The sequence below is a fragment of the Oncorhynchus nerka genome, linkage group LG2 (genome assembly GCF_034236695.1).
Source record: "Oncorhynchus nerka isolate Pitt River linkage group LG2, Oner_Uvic_2.0, whole genome shotgun sequence".
Taxonomy (NCBI): domain Eukaryota; kingdom Metazoa; phylum Chordata; class Actinopteri; order Salmoniformes; family Salmonidae; genus Oncorhynchus; species Oncorhynchus nerka.
Genome location: NC_088397.1, coordinates 61,186,183 through 61,204,523, shown reverse-complemented (window position 1 = coordinate 61,204,523; position 18,341 = coordinate 61,186,183). Strand labels below are relative to the sequence as shown.

The window sequence follows — 18,341 nt, the reverse complement described above, 5'->3', positions numbered from 1 at the left end:
ACTTTCCCTTTCCACTCCTCCTCATTACAGCCAGGGAAGTCATTCTATAGAAAATACATCCCCGTACTTTCCCTTTCCACTCCTCCTCATTACAGCCAGGAAGTCATTCTATAGAAAATACATCCCCGTACTTTCCCTTTCCACTCCTCCTCATTACAGCCAGGGAAGTCATTCTATAGAAAATACATCCCCGTACTTTCCCTTTCCACTCCTCCTCATTACAGCCAGGGAAGTCATTCTATAGAAAATACATCCCCGTACTTTCCCTTTCCACTCCTCCTCATTACAGCCAGGGAAGTCATTCTATAGAAAATACATCCCCCGTACTTTCCATTTCCACTCCTCCTCATTACAGCCAGGGAAGTCATTATATAGAAAATACATCCCCGTACTTTCCCTTTCCACTCCTCCTCATTACAGCCAGGGAAGTCATTCTATAGAAAATACATCCCCGTACTTTCCCTTTCCACTCCTCCTCATTACAGCCAGGGAAGTCATTCTATAGAAAATACATCCCCGTACTTTCCCTTTCCACTCCTCCTCATTACAGCCAGGGAAGTCATTCCATAGAAAATACATCCCCGTACTTTCCCTTTCCACTCCTCCTCATTACAGCCAGGGAAGTCATTCTATAGAAAATACATCCCCCGTACTTTCCCTTTCCACTCCTCCTCATTACAGCCAGGGAAGTCATTCTATAGAAAATACATCCCCCGTGCTTTCCCTTTCCACTCCTCCTCATTACAGCCAGGGAAGTCATTCTATAGAAAATACATCCCCCGTACTTTCCCTTTCCACTCCTCCTCATTACAGCCAGGAAGTCATTCTATAGAAAATACATCCCCGTGCTTTCCCTTTCCACTCCTCCTCATTACAGCCAGGGAAGTCATTCTATAGAAAATACATCCCCCGTACTTTCCCTTTCCACTCCTCCTCATTACAGCCAGGGAAGTCATTCTATAGAAAATACATCCCCCGTGCTTTCCCTTTCCACTCCTCCTCATTACAGCCAGGGAAGTCATTCTATAGAAAATACATCCCCCGTACTTTCCCTTTCCACTCCTCCTCATTACAGCCAGGGAAGTCATTCTATAGAAAATACATCCCCCGTACTTTCCCTTTCTACTCCTCCTCATTACAGCCAGGGAAGTCATTCTATAGAAAATACATCCCCCGTACTTTCCCTTTCCACTCCTCCTCAACACTCAAGACTTTCAACACAGTATACCGTATCGGCTCAATTTTAAGTCTGTCATTCTCAACAGAAAATTGCACTTTTTGACCCAATGTTTTCATTACATTTCTTCTTACCCTGCAGTGAGCATATGTTCTAGTACTGCACAAAATGTGGATGAGGTGTTTAGTACAAATAACCTCCTTTTTCCACTCTACCACCTGTTTTAGATTAGGCTAATAGTCAGAAATGAAGGGACCAGTTAGTTTTTTTGTTGTTCAAACAAAATCCAGAGCTAAACTATTAAAAAGGGGTGTATTATAATTCTATTGAACACTGCTTATGTTTTATCGATACTAAATGACAGTTTCAGGATCACCAGCACAGTAGTATTTAAGATACAGTAGTACTCCTTATTTCCTCTCTTATTTCCACCTTTCTTTCCTCTCTTCTCTGTCACCCCTGACCGGTGATCTCAGCCGGCTTCAGACTGCTGTGGTTTCAAAGGCCACAAAACACTCTTTCTTTTGTCTTACTCTTCTTAAAGACTGGAGTCTGTCTAATACACTGTGTGGTAGAAGAGTCCTGGACAGCAGAGGTAATCTGACAGGATTAGGCTGCTTTATTTCCCTGGGAAGAAGGGATGGGAGAGGAGAGGAAGAAAGAGAGGAGGCCGCGCTCAAATCCCCCTATAAATGTCAGACAGCGAACAGTGACCAGGGGCACACATACACACCTGTCATACCTCACTGGAACACCACAGACCGGCAAGGAAAGGAGAAGATACTAGTCTTTCTTTTCCTCTTTCTTAGGAGCGAGGGATTTGTGGCGAACGAGGCACGAAAGGAGGGAGGGAGAGGGGGATTACACAATTATTCAGATAGCGGCTGGGGATAATCTAGTGGCAGATGTCCCTTGGTCAACAATGACCACCTCACACACACACACACACACACACACACACACACACACACACACACACACACACACACACACATTACAATGCTAGCCGAACACAGCCGAGAGCAAAAGCCAGCCGTAACCGATGGTTACAAGCACTTTGTGTAACCTGCTGGTGTACCAAACACACACTAATCACCAACGGCAAAGGAGAAGTCATGCAAACACACATCTCTTTAATGATAATATGATTTGGTGTATATCCTTTGTATTTTTTCTAACTTGATATATTTGTATCTAAAAAGTCCATAGCATGGCAATAGTTACCACTGGGACAGGAGAGGGTCAACCTGTTAGCTTTTGTTCTACTATTTCTCCTCAGGCGTCACAAAAACAAACCTGAGAAATTCTGTCCAAGGGAAACTACAAAACAGGTAATTGTGGTCACACACATATCCCACACCGTCCTGCCACATTCTTCCTTAAGCCCCTGCCTCTGTGTCTCTGTGTGATCTCAAGACTCTCAGAGCTACTGTGCTATTCTCTTATCCGTTTCTCCTTCCCATTTCCTCTATCCTCTCCCTCTCTCCACTGCTTTGAAAGGGCACACACAGAGCCTCAGAGTCCTCACCCCCTGTGGGGAAAAGTCCGGCAAAACCACTTCACCTCAAGGACCACGGGGAGGGAGGGAGGGAGGGAGGGAGGGAAAGAGAGAGAGAGAGAGAGAGAGAGAGAGAGAGAGAGAGAGAGAGGAAAGAGCGAGACATTTCAGTCTCATAACCATAAATAAAACCTTAAATCTCAAACACGTCATGACAACACAAGTGAAACACACAAAATAACAGACTTTTGAAAAGATATATATAAATATAGCAACAAAAAATCCTGATTGTATGAGTTTTATTTTCCTTTTTCCTGTAATGAGTACAAAAATTGCAGTTAGTTAATGCCAAATGAATGCATAAGCAAGAAGATGGGGGTAGGGGTGGGGGGGGGTATAGCTGTCATTCCGTCCTCTCTAGCAGCACATTGTGATTTGGGTTTAGACTGGTTAACAGATCTCTCTGTCAGTGGGTATATATATCTAGCGCCCTGCCCGGCACAGCCTGTTTCTCATGCTAATAGTTTAAGTAGTCATCCTATGTCACCCATCACTAATACCATAAGATAGCAGCCTTCGCCAGCCTCTCGGCCGCAGCGTTAGCCTGTGTTAGCCAGCAGCAGCCCAATACTTTACGGATTAGTAAACATAATGACATACATTTATACGCTTGTTACTTATATGGTCAATGGGTGGGTGGGGGGGACTGGGACAGATTTAGTTAGTTCCTATAGGGGCTTCCCTCATACCTCTACAGTATAGCATACTGTACACACAACCAAGTAGAAAAGACATTACACATTCAACGCCAAACTAAACAGCACATACAGCTAATGAACACAAACAACCTGAACTAAACACACAGAAATGTCCAAACTTTCCCACACTTTTAAACCTCAAAACCAAAAGGGACGAAAGCATGAGTATCATCAAACACAAATAAGTGCTTAGGCAGTGAAGACACTCACTCCCTGACACTGTTTTCCTTTCCGCTGGGGAACGTTCAGGGCTGAGCGTGAATCTGTCTGCTCCTCCTCCCGCTTAAACCTTCCCTGAGTGGGAATCTCTCTCCAGAGCTCGCCTGGCGGATTTCACCACGGCTGCCGCAGAGTGAGGTGCGTTTCAGAGGCGTGTAAATGCTCCTCTACGGGCAGGGCCATGCAGCTGTCACCCGTGCATTAGTAGAACCCTTTAATAAACACGTTAAAACAGTGCCACGAAGTTTAGCCCCATTGTTGTTTGGAAAAAGTCTTTGAAGTGATCTGTTCCCTCGGCAACTGGTTGATTGACAGGTGGGTTGTCAGGCTGGTACAGAGGGTTGGAATACACCAACGACTCTATTATGACACCCTTACGAAGGGTCATAGGGGGAGGGGGAGACAGGTTTTGAATGGGGGAGATTGGGGAGATGGGGGAGACAGGCTCTATGAGGATGCCATACCACACACACACACACATTCTGTCATACGATCAACTCCCCAACACACTACCTCTCCCCCACACTTTCTCTCTATCTGTCTCCCATGCACACACTCCTTCTCATGCTCCATTTCCCTACATCCACACTCTGTCCATCCATGTCACTTCTCCATGGTGGCCATGATGAGTGTCATCACACAGTCAGCAGACTCCCAGCTCCATCTCCCAGATACAGGTACAGCCAGGTTGTGCTGAGGTAAGGTTATAGCAACTAATTGCCATGGCCCTGTCCAAGATTATTGGACCTGTCCCATGTTACTAAAACTCTACATCTACCTCATCCTCTCAGTCTCTTCTCCCATTCCTGTTTCAGCTCCAGTCATCTCCCTCTCCTGGTTAGAGAATTGGGTCAGTAACTGGAAGGTTGCTAGATCGAATCCCAGAGCTGACAAGGTAAAAATCTGTCATTCTGCCCCTGAGCAAGGCAGTTAACACACTGTTCCCCAGGCACTAAGATGTGGATGTCGATTAAGGCAGCCCCCCGCACCTCTCTGATTCAGAGGGGTTGGGTTAAATGCAGAAGACACATTTCACTTTTCCCTCACTGTCCCAGCCTTAGTCCTTCCCCAGGCCTCCACCAGCCCAGACCCTGGCCCTGCTCACTGCTACAGTCCCATTTCCAGCTAAAGGTCCAGCCACAGGCACGGTCCCTTCTATCCTTTCTTTCTTGGTCCCTCCATCTCTCGCTCTGTCTCCAGTCTCTCCAGTAATGGGTCATAAAGCTGGCCTGTGGCTGCCAAGCTCTCTCAGGAGATGCTGATCTAATGCTTCCACACATAATGACCCACGCCTGCCTGCCTGCTACACACATACTGTCATTTCCGTCCTCTTCTCTCTCTCTCTCTTTCTCTCTCTCCCTCTTTCCCATTCCCCAGGCCCATAGGAAGCGGTCCCTTCCTCTCTCTGTGCTGCAGAGTCACTCCCTCCCACATCCATCAGCTCTTAAGAGGCTCACACTCTGAATCTATCTCTCTATCACAAATTCTCTCGCTCTCTCCATCTATCTGTCTGTCTGTCTCTCTCCCTCTCCTCTTCTACACTCAATAGACTGTTGTGAATCACCCTAAAATCTACCCAGGGCATCCCAGAATATCCTCCCCTCTGACCTTCTCTGGTCCACGGCTCGCTCCCTCGTTCCACAACTTGTCTTTCCCCTTTTCTCTCTTCATTCTCCTGCTTTTCTCTGTCTTCCTCTGGACTAGAGATGCTGTGTCAGTCGGATTCTGCTGGCTTTACTTTCCCTAATCCACAGGTCAGCATTTGGCATGCACAGACACAAATAGACATGCACAGACACAAATAGACATGCACAGACACAAATAGACATGCACAGACACAAATAGACATGCACAGACACAAATAGACATGCACACACACAAATAGACATGCACAGACACAAATAGACATGCACAGACACAAATAGACATGCACAGACACAAATAGACATGCACACACACAAATAGACATGCACACACACAAATAGACATGCACACACACAAAATCACATGCACACACACACAAATAGAAGTGCACAAATACAAAATAGACACACACAAATAGACATGCACACAAGCGCACAAAAATAGTCGGGCCTCTCGTTCTCCCCAATAACAGGTTCAATTAGAACCACATGTGTAATTATGGTTGAAACTAAGGCAATGTGGCGGCGGCTCAACACTCACGTCAATCACCTAACTGATGACCACAGCCAGCACTCTCATCACCAGCTAGCTACCTCCACACACATAACACAGCTTTAAAACTTCAACATTACAATCACCTAACTGATGACCACAGCCAGCACTCTCATCACCAGCTAGCTACCTCCACACACATAACACAGCTTTAAAACTTCAACATTACAATCACCTAACTGATGACCACAGCCAGCACTCTCATCACCAGCTAGCTACCTCCACACACATAACACAGCTTTAAAACTTCAACATTACAATCACCTAACTGATGACCACAGCCAGCACTCTCATCACCAGCTAGCTACCTCCACACACATAACAAAGCTTTAAAACTTCAACATTTCAATCACCTAACTGATGACCACAGCCAGCACTCTCATCACCAGCTAACTACCTCCACACACATAACAAAGCTTTAAAACTTCAACATTTCAATTCTTAACTGATTGATTTAGATTTTTATAAAAAACAACACATTTTCCAGACTTTTGGGCTTCCTCCAAAAAAACAGCCAACACATGCATTGACTATGAACTGCAAACACAAGCATTTCATTTGTCCTTTTTCCACAGAATCTGTTTTAATGGAAGTACTGTGATGGAGGCAAAAAACAGGATATCCACTGGGTCAAATCCTACACATACCAGCATCATGTATCGCTGGCTTTCCACCTCTCTTTAAAAACACTTTGGAGCAGCAGATAAAGCCACTCAACCAATGGGCAGCAGTAGTTTTGGTCTGGCAGGAGAGGTTTAATGTAGAGGGGGATAGAGAGACAGGCAGACAGAGCGAGTCCTCAGAAAAGTGTTCAATATTAGCAATGCACAGGACATGAAAAACTTCACAAACTACTGTCCATCTCACTTGATTGGAGCCCATGTGAATTTTGAATGGGCACTCTTATATACACACGCACACCCACACCCACACACACACACACACACACACACACACACACAGACACACACACACACACACACACACACACACACACACACACTCATGGTAGGAACACTTATATTATGTTGATGGACCAATAAAGTTGGCGTGCATTAAGCCCCAAATGGAATGTTTTGAAGCAGTCAGATTCATATTATAATACAGCAGTCAATACAGTTGTATCATTTTATAGTATAGTAAAGCATTCAAGTGTTAGCGTGTTTATTGTACATATTTTTGGACAATCTGGAACATGTTTTAGTCACACCCAGGCTCTGACACACAGCCAGTTAAAAGCCTGACTACAGACCAGACACACCCAGGCTCTGACACACAGCCAGTTAAAACCCTGACTACAGACCAGACACACCCAGGCTCTGACACACAGCCAGTTAAAAGCCTGACTACAGACCAGACACACCCAGGCTCTGACACACAGCCAGTTAAAACCCTGACTACAGACCAGACACACCCAGGCTCTGACACACAGCCAGTTAAAAGCCTGACTACAGACCAGACACACCCAGGCTCTGACACACAGCCAGTTAAAACCCTGACTACAGACCAGACACACCCAGGCTCTGAAACAGCCAGTTAAAAGCCTGACTACAGACCAGACACACCCAGGCTCTGACACACAGCCAGTTAAAAGCCTGACTACAGACCAGACACACCCAGGCTCTGACACACAGCCAGTTAAAACCCTGACTACAGACCAGACACACCCAGGCTCTGACACACAGCCAGTTAAAACCCTGACTACAGACCAGACACACCCAGGCTCTGACACACAGCCAGTTAAAACCCTGACTACAGACCAGACACACCCAGGCTCTGACACACAGCCAGTTAAAAGCCTGACTACAGACCAGACACACCCAGGCTCTGACACACAGCCAGTTAAAACCCTGACTACAGACCAGACACACCCAGGCTCTGACACACAGCCAGTTAAAAGCCTGACTACAGACCAGACACACCCAGGCTCTGACACACAGCCAGTTAAAACCCTGACTACAGACCAGACACACCCAGGCTCTGACACACAGCCAGTTAAAAGCCTGACTACAGACCAGACACACCCAGGCTCTGACACACAGCCAGTTAAAACCCTGACTACAGACCAGACACACCCAGGCTCTGACACACAGCCAGTTAAAAGCCTGACTACAGACCAGACACACCCAGGCTCTGACACACAGCCAGTTAAAACCCTGACTACAGACCAGACACACCCAGGCTCTGACACACAGCCAGTTAAAAGCCTGACTACAGACCAGACACACCCAGGCTCTGACACACAGCCAGTTAAAACCCTGACTACAGACCAGACACACCCAGGCTCTGACACACAGCCAGTTAAAAGCCTGACTACAGACCAGACACACCCAGGCTCTGACACACAGCCAGTTAAAACCCTGACTACAGACCAGACACACCAGGCTCTGACACACAGCCAGTTAAAAGCCTGACTACAGACCAGACACACCCAGGCTCTGACACACAGCCAGTTAAAAGCCTGACTACAGACCAGACACACCCAGGCTCTGACACACAGCCAGTTAAAACCCTGACTACAGACCAGACACACCCAGGCTCTGACACACAGCCAGTTAAAAGCCTGACTACAGACCAGACACACCAGGCTCTGACACACAGCCAGTTAAAAGCCTGACTACAGACCAGACACACCCAGGCTCTGACACACAGCCAGTTAAAAGCCTGACTACAGACCAGACACACCCAGGCTCTGACACACAGCCAGTTAAAACCCTGACTACAGACCAGACACACCAGGCTCTGACACACAGCCAGTTAAAACCCTGACTACAGACCAGACACACCCAGGCTCTGACACACAGCCAGTTAAAACCCTGACTACAGACCAGACACACCCAGGCTCTGACACACAGCCAGTTAAAAGCCTGACTACAGACCAGACACACCCAGGCTCTGACACACAGCCAGTTAAAAGCCTGACTACAGACCAGACACACCCAGGCTCTGACACACAGCCAGTTAAAACCCTGACTACAGACCAGACACACCCAGGCTCTGACACACAGCCAGTTAAAACCCTGACTACAGACCAGACACACCCAGGCTCTGACACACAGCCAGTTAAAACCCTGACTACAGACCAGACACACCCAGGCTCTGACACACAGCCAGTTAAAACCCTGACTACAGACCAGACACACCCAGGCTCTGACACACAGCCAGTTAAAAGCCTGACTACAGACCAGACACACCCAGGCTCTGACACACAGCCAGTTAAAAGCCTGACTACAGACCAGACACACCCAGGCTCTGACACACAGCCAGTTAAATGCCTGACTACAGACCAGACACACCCAGGCTCTGACACACAGCCAGTTAAAACCCTGACTACAGACCAGACACACACAAACACACACACAAACTTTGCCTAACTACAACCAAAACACGTTCAAACACACATAAAGTTTGTCTATCTGTCCCACCCTGATAGTGTCATCTAATCACTATTACTGCAGTGTTGCATTTCGCAAAATCACTACTGACATTACAGATGCTGCTCAGCAAATAGTGAACAGACTTTGCTTTCCTTTTACTCAATATAACATAATAGAAAGTCCAAAAACATTTTACAAACTACACAAATTCAAGGAAAATATTATCTACAACACTGAGAATGTAGCAATAATAGAAACTCAACAAATCAGAAGAGAAACGTGTGAGAGGGAGAAACGTGCAGGAGAAATTCAACAACAGGACATGAAAAACAGTCAGCTGCCGAGGAAAAGAAGGAAAACCGTCTGATTTTACTGTCTGCAGCTGGACACAATAGCAGATAGAGCAGAGAGAGGCAGCCTTCTTCTGACACCTCTAGCTTCCTGGCTGTGTCCACTTCATTTCCAAATCACTTCTTTTCCCTCTCAAATACCATGTCTATTATCTCACAAGCTCTCCTTTTCTCAAACTGCTCTTCTCACATATTCTTATATTATATTCAAACAGACTGTTCTCATGTAAATTCGTATTATATTTCTTAGATACCACATGTATAGAAAAGTAAGAGAGTACTGTTAGTATCTAAATACAATTTTCAAATAAATCCTAGGTAACTACCATCTCAAATGGAGTGTAAAATGTCCCCCTCTCCTTCTCTCTGAGAGGAGCGACCCTCACTGCTCGTCTCTCTCTCAGCCCAGCAGCAGGTACGTATGTCTGTTTGAGCTGAGGATCTTCAATAATGATAATAGAGTAATTCAGCTGACACTTTTCTCTTAAGCTACTTCAAATGATGTCATATCTTCAGTATATGTGGCCCATGCGGGAATCAAACCCACAACTCTGGAATTACAATCATCATGCTCCAACCAACTGTGCCAACGCAACCACGTTCTCCTGTCTTAAAGCCAGGTCTGGATCTCTAGACCACAGCAAACATGACACACACCGCTGAGAAATACCCTGCTTTCTCTCACCCTAAACTCGAAAGCCATTCCAAAAAAATGGAATCAGTTCAGTTGAAATTTCCTAACACTTTGGTTATGAGCAAAGTAAGATAGAACTGAAAATAGAATAACACAATCAGAAAGATTAAATTAGGTAAAACATTCTAAATAAATCTGGACATACCTAAAGGAGGTGAACTGCTTTTAGTAAAATATAAAACGTTTAAAATACCCTTTCAAAGAATTTGTCTGGTTTTAAATTATTAGTGGGGCTAACTATAGACATATTACTTTTGTTTGTTCAGTTACAAAGTCCCTTCAATTTTATATTTTCTTAAGGAATAAAAGCTCATCATGATTTTATAAATAACCCACTGATCTCAGAGAAGAAAATCAGCCCAGGTGTGTTTTTGAACAATTAAAATAACTAGTCCCCGGGTGTGAATATATTTTATGCCACCACACATACCACCAACCAAATCCATGTTTTCCTGCCTGGCAGAAGAGTTATGACACGGATATAAAATGTGAAATACAGCTCTTTCATTCTCTCTAAAAAAAGTATATTAAACCTCCATCAGTGGTGCAATTAAAACTGTGTCACCGTCGCGTTGCAGAAATGCCACCCGTGGCACGCGCAGCCTCGGAGCGAAGGACAGGGGGACAGGAGCCACAAAACAACATGGAGAGAGAGAGGGAGCGGGAACACACTAAATTAATTAATTATGTCAAATGCCCCAGCGTCCATCAATCAAAAGAAAAACGGCAATGATCTGCCTTTTTCTTTTTAATGACTTACAGACCAATGGCACCGTGCCGCAACCAATAGCAAATAATTGTAATTTCATTTCTCCATCATGCCGGACATCATTGCGTCTGACGTGCAGGAATGTCCCAGATGAAGGCTGATATTTAGGGAGCTCAGGGACGGTAATGTAGGGAGATATATGGGTGTGCTCAAATTTAGGAAATCAACCGCAACAATACGGCGGTGGTGTCTGTGAAAACTTCTACATAACCTTGTGAGATGTTGAAAATAGCCTACTTGTTTGAGACAATGCAATTATTTAAAATGAATTATCAATTTATCAATTTAGTAGAAAGTAGATTAGGAAATTATTTAAATGCTTTTATAGGACATTACAAAACAAACAAAAAACTTTCATAATGAGATATAGAATGAATATTCGAAGAAAAACAACTCTAAACGCCGGAATGCTCAAATGTGTTAAAATGGGTCTCCTCACAAAAGCGCGCATGCAGAGCCTAAAATGAGTAGCCATTAGTTCTCGTGCATGGGGCGCATTTGGCTATTCTGTTGATGAGTCCTATTGCACCCGACAACTTTTCAACACTAGCATAACTTTTTAGAATGTGTATATTTTTAAATGTATAGTTATTCATATTCCCAATAGATTCCATATGCGTCAGTTACAAAATAGATATTTTCATAATTAAATCAATAAAGATTGTGAGGCTATGTGTCTATCCTTTATCTTAGAAGTTGTACAATAATTGTATAAAACAAAACGAAGACGTTATCAGCTAAAACGGGATCTTCTCGGCTTTTCATGCCTTTTGCTTTTCTGATAGGTAAGTATATCCGATTCTGATTAATAGATTATGCATGGCTAATAACCAATAATAATCAACGACATAAATTGTTCCATGCGCTTCACACCAACTTTGATTTTGAAGCACAATTGCACGTATCACCAACAGTAGGCTAGGCCTATAGCCTATTGTTTGGTAAACTGAATCAATAATAACAATAGCCTACTATTACAGTAGATCTCTATTGTATTTGACACAATTGTGAATAAATTCAAATAAAAGGGACACTATCCTTCCATAAAGACTGAGACCAAAACTTCCATACCACCCGGATTGAAGTCTGCAAAACACAAGCCCAAAATCAGCAGACAACATCCTTTAAATATTTAAAAGTTTGACCGTAAAAACGAATTATTTAGGCATATTAGTGTTCTTGTCTAAATTAATTATAAAATAATTTAAAGGCCTAATCATAGATGTTATGTGGTCCCTTAAAATGTATCTTTAATCCAAATTCAACAATCGCAAATCTAGTGAGACCTCGTTCGGTGTGTGGTGAACGGGTAATAAACGATCAAAAATAATTCAAACGATGACCGAATGGGTGTGTAAATTTACACCCGTTATTGGAGACGCGATTAATCAAAGTACTTTACAAAGGACTCGTTTAGCGTTCGACGGTTGTGCACCTCCGTGCATTTGCTGCTTTCATTCAAATTCACTCCGAACATCTTTGTAGGCCAGCTTTGTCTGAAAACTTTTTGTTGTTTCATGTGCGAGCGTTTGTGAACCTGACACCTTCCATAAGCGGCGAGGCAGCATGCAGCCACTGCTCCTGCAGTCTACAACTATAACTATCATTTCACACCTACATTTTAAAATTAAAATCAAGTAGGCATATTTCCAAAGTATGTATACTAAAGTATATGGATTTCATATTAAAACTGCAATTTGTTATTTTGATAGCACGTGTTTATCTAGGGGAGAGGTCGCGAGAAACTCGCTCGTGGGTCCTTGCCATTTTCGACAAACTTTTTTCTATTGTACAAAATGAAGAACTACTTCAAAGTGCATGGCCTGAAAAGTAGCTGATTTAAAGTTTCATGTTTGGACTACCGTGTATGCCAGCCTTGGTGAAACACACATTAGGAAATAATTGCCTAGTCATTCGCTCAATATTGGGTAAGATTTTGTTATTATTGGTTTATAAGACTTTTGCTGGAAACAATGATAGCCATAAACAAGTCCAATTTTTGCAGTGTTCGAACTCAACAACACGCGCGCACACACTTTCACTCTTGGAAAAACACACGGACAGAGAGACAGAGGAGAAGAAAGGACAATTAAGAGGGATGGAGAATATGTAGATACGTGTATCAACCTGTTCTTGTTTTCTGAAGAAGTCAACTTTCACACCAGTGGCTGGACCATGTGGACAGCCCCGCTTCTGCTCGGCGCAACACCACACGGCGAGTCCCCTCACCGCTACAAAGACTCAAGGCAAAATAACAAAAAGAGAGAAATCTTGGAATCTAAGATTGGTATCGCAGGACCATTACTTTCAACGACAACCGTCTTCGTTAGTTACTCCGTGCTTCCTTCCTTTCTTGTCTTTTGTTGTGCGTTCTCTCTCTAGGAGTGGGCACTGTATCTAGTGAAGTCAGAACAATACTAGTGCCACTAACTCACACACAGGCTGCATGCGCAGCCCTTGGGGAAGTTGATGGAGAGAAAGCACACAGCTTTTCGGGCTGTTCGATGCCGGCTCTCCTCACTCTGGTCTGATCCTGCTATCTCGCCGTTATTCAGATCTTAACCCCTCCACAAGTCCCAATGACGATAATCGACTCAGTTTTTGGCATCCCATCTGTCGCTCGCTCCTTCGCTAGCAAATCAGTGTTGAATTATTCGGGTTGTGTGTTGGTTGAGGATATGTTGGGGGATAGTTTGCTCTCTACCGTAATGCCTCTAAAACAGGTGCTCGTTCACATATTTCTGTGCCTTGCTAGTGGCAGAAAAAGGCGCTTCACATGGCCGGGTGGCAAGCGGCAATTGCACCGCGAGAAAATCCGCCTACCATGTTTAGAGCACTGGAGGCTCCTCAGAGGAGGAAGGGGAGGACCATCCTCCTCAGTGAATTTCATTAAACAAATGTTTTTTTCAAACTTAAAAAATATATATATTTTTATATAAAACTATACTAAATATATTCACGTCACCAAATCATTGATGTTTTGCATTGAAGGTCTACAGTAGCCTCAACAGCACTATGTCGGGTAGCACCATGTTGTAGCCGGTTGGACAGCTAGTCACATTGACTTTAATACAAAACCTATGAGGCTCATGGTTCTCACCACCTTCAATAGACTTACACAGTAATTATGACAACTTCTGGAGGACTTCCTCCAACCTATCAGAACTGACATGTTGTCCTCCCAATCAAAGAATCAGAGAATGAATCTAGTACTGAAAACACAAGCTACAGCTAGCTAGCACTGCAGTGTGTAAAATGTGGTGAGTAGTTGACTCAAAGAGAAAGACAATAGTTAAACAGTTTTGAACAAATTAATTTCTTCCAAAATGAAGGAGAAGCAAGAAAGAGATAGAGAGAGATGTTGTATAAAAAAATGACTTTCAATGAAAGATCAGCCAGATACAGGCAAGTGTGTGCAAAGCGGTATTGAATGTGTCACTCTCTGTCCATGTGTCACTGTCTGTCACCTCAATTTTTTTGTCTCGACCTGTGGGCACCTATGTTGTAAAACTTTCATTCATAGGCTAGGTTGTAGCAACCTCATGATAGGTATAGGGAAAATTAAAGTATCATGTAGTAGCCTAAACCTGTCATGGAAGACTGTCATTCATATTCCATTCACCAAGTTCAATTTAACAGCGACAGATTTATGCTGAAAATAGAAATAAGGCCATGCTCATGAAAAAAAAAAAATGTCCTCCCTCATCTTAAACGGCACCGACCGCCACTGGTGTAGAGAGACCAGCAGTCCTGGTTGTTGTCAGCTCAAATGTTTTCATTAAAACAATGTTTAATAAGTTGAGAAGATTAACTCAGCTCATTGGTCAAACATGCGTGGCAGACGCTCAAGACTTCAGCAAATGTTATCTTTTAGTGCCTCAAGCTGCAAGCCAGCCCTGCAGCTCACGGGAGCAAGCAAGAGTAACCGCGCTGCTTGCAAAACTGCTTGCGTTTTGCCACGCTACTCCAATTGAAATCTATCATTGGGTTTTGACCAGAGGCAGCCAGTAGTGGTGTGTGGGTAAGATCAGTGAGGAAGCCAAGCCAAGCCAATAAAAAGACCATATAACAGAAGGCCATATTATAACCCATGTTGTGATAATTGCGTTGTTTGCTCTATAGCCCATTCATTCTTACGCAAATGTGATATACGATAAGGCAAAGACAAGTCACACAGTGGCGGAATAAATTCAACTGTACATCCGTTTGTTTCATCACAAAACTGGAGAGCAACATCTGTCCGGTAAAGTCTACGAAGCAAACATTGCATCTAACAAGCAGTTATGACCTGCAGCATGGTCAAGCAGGTTCATGTTTTCAACAGTTTACTAAACAGTTACTGATTGAGAACCACAGAGTTAGTGCACGTCAGCACAAAGACAACAGGAGCACTGCCTCCGCTATTCCAGCACCATTTCAACTTAAACATTTAAACATTGTGGACCCAAGGAAGAGTAGCTGCTGATTTTGCAAGAGCTAATGGGGATCCTAATAAAATACCAATACAAAATCAGCAAGGTTATACAGTGGGGCAAAAAAGTATTTAGTCAGCCACCAATTGTGCAAGTTCTCCCACTTAAAAAGATGAGAGAGGCCTGTAATTTTCATCATAGGTACACTTCAACTATGACAGACAAAATGAGAAAACAAAATCCAGAAAATCACATTGTAGGATTTTTAATTTATTTATTTGCAAATTATGGTGATTGATTTTAGATTTTTAAAAAGTGTACTTTTTACCTCTTTTTCATGATATCAATTGGTAGTTACAGTCTTGTCCCATCGCTGCAACTCCCCTATGGACTCCATATTACTATATATGACTACATATTGAACTTCAATCGTCTCAGGCCAGTTGCACAATATAAGCATTTATGGTTACAGTCCATTCGGAAAGTATTCAGACACTTTGACTTTTCCAACATTTTGTTATGTTACATCCTTATTCTAAAAATCCTCATTAATCTTCACACAATACCCCATAATGACAAAGCAAAAACAGTCCCCCCCCCCATTGATCATCTTTGAGATGTTTCTACAACTTGATTGGTCCACCTGTGGTAAATTCAATTGATTGGACATGATTTGGAAAGGCACACAGCTGTCTATATATGTATGGTCCCACTGTTGACAGTGCATGTCAGAGCAAAAACCAATCCATGAGGTCAAAAGAATTGTCCATAGAGTTCAGAAACAGGATTGTGTCGAGGCACAGATCTGGGGAAGGGTACTAAAGTATGTCCGCAGTATTGAAGGTCCCCAAGAACACAGTGGCCTCCATCATTCTTAAATGGAAGAAGTTTGGAACCACCAAGACTCTTCCTAGAACTGGCTGCCATACTGAGAAATCAGTAGAGAACGGCCTTGGTCATAGAGGTGACCAAGAACCTGATGGTTACCCTGACAGAGCTCCAGAGTTCCTCAGTGAAGATGGGAGAACCTTCCAGAAGGACAACCATCTCTGCAGCACTCCATCAATCAGGCCTTTATGGTAGAGTGGCCAGACAGATGCCACTCCTCACTAAAAGGCACATGACAGCCCGCTTGGAGTTTGCCAAAAGGCACCTAAAGGACCCTCAGACCATGAGAAACAAGATTATCTGGTCTGATGACACCAAGATTGAAGTATTTGGCCTGAATGTCAAGAGTCACGTCTGGAGGAAACCTGGCACCATCCCTACTGTGAAGCATGGTGGTGACAGCATCATGCTGTGGGGATGTTTTTCAGTGGCAGGGACTGGGAGACTAATCAGGATCGAGGGAATGATGAACGGAGCAAAGTACAACGAGATCCTTGATGAAAACCTGCTCCAGAGTGCTCAGGACCGCAGACTGGTGCGAAGGTTCACCTTTCAACTGGACAACGATCCTAAAAACACAGCCACGACAACGCAGGTGTGGTGTTGTCGTGTTGCTGCACCAGGCCAACCCACAGTTGAGGTCAGATCAACACTGATTGGCTAATTATTTTATAATTTGTATATCAAGGGAGGCCAGATTCTTTCTGGCATCAATCAATCAAATGCTAATGTGGAAACATGTCATACTCTTTTGGTCCAGCCGGCATCAGATACATGGGCTACACATTTCGAGACAGAGGGGTGCTGTTTCCCTCACTCAGATGATTTCTCCAGTGAGATTCAGCCACTTGCGAATTTACGAAAAACAATGAAAACACAGAGAGAAATGGAAGATCAATTCTTTTATAATATCTATTTTTTATTGGTCAAATATTTCCCTTGGGACCATGAATACAAGCCACTGGAGGCAGTGCCTCCTCTTGACAACACGTGGCTTTAAATTAGCATAAAGTAGAGCAGAGCTGAACCTTTTCTACCGCACCGCAAGCAGGGTTCTCCCCACTCACCTTCCCACAATCGCCTACACATTTCTCTGCGTGCCCTTGATGAAAATGAATGGTGGCTGAACTTCTGCTGAATTCGTTGTTGGTGAAAACCCTATGTATAAGACCTTGGCCGCTTACCGTGGCCCATGTGTAAGCACCTTTTTTAGAAAACACAGCACATGAAGGCAGCCAGCGTGAGGTGTGTGTGTGTGTGTGTGTGTGTGTGTGTGTGTGTGTGAGAGAGAGCGCCTGGGCAAGGCACTGATCTTTTGACCTCTCTTTGCCTCACCGCTGAGTTTGTCCATTGTGGAGCTAAGCAGCAACAGATGTTCCTCTACACAGTTATAAACCTTGGAAACCATTAACAACAACGCACTCTCCAACTAAAAAACAACAAAAGCTTTTTTTATGCTTCTAGTTATGCTTTAAGGTAATCACGTATAGAGAAAGGGCTCAAACAGTGCCTGAACACCTACCCTTTTGTCCTGAGCACCTACCCTTTTGCCCTGAGCACCTACCCTTTTGCCCTGAGCACCTACCCTTTTGCCCTGAGCACCTACCCTTTTGCCCTGAGCACCTACCCTTTTGCCCTAAGCACCTACCCTTTTGCCCTGAGCACCTACCCTTTTGCCCTGAGCACCTACCCTTTTGCCCTGAGCACCTACCCTTTTGCCTTGAGCACCTACCCTTTTGCCCTGAGCACCTACCCTTTTGCCCTAAGCACCTACCCTTTTGCCCTAAGCACCTACCCTTTTGCCCTGAGCACCTACCCTTTTGCCCTGAGCACCTACCCTTTTGCCCTGAGCACCTACCCTTTTGCCCTAAGCACCTACCCTTTTGCCCTGAGCACCTACCCTTTTGCCCTGAGCACCTACCCTTTTGCCCTGAGCACCTACCCTTTTGCCCTGAGCACCTACCCTTTTGCCCTGAGCACCTACCCTTTTGCCCTAAGCGCCT

General features: G+C 44.2%; 1 protein-coding gene across 4 annotated transcripts in view; it reads right to left on the bottom strand.

Annotated features, from left to right (window-relative positions):
- foxp4 (forkhead box P4) overlaps positions 1-13,745 on the bottom strand; it is a 239,960-nt gene extending 226,215 nt beyond the window's left edge. For 2 of the 4 annotated variants that reach the window (XM_065000783.1, XM_065000786.1), the window contains exon 1: positions 13,166-13,744. The gene's annotated coding sequence lies outside the window, so the exon portion shown is untranslated. Of the gene's footprint in view, positions 1-13,165 lie in introns of all 4 variants that reach the window. The other 2 variants (XM_065000782.1, XM_065000788.1) reach the window with 2 other exon arrangements.
- Positions 13,746-18,341: the final 4,596 nt, after the last annotated feature.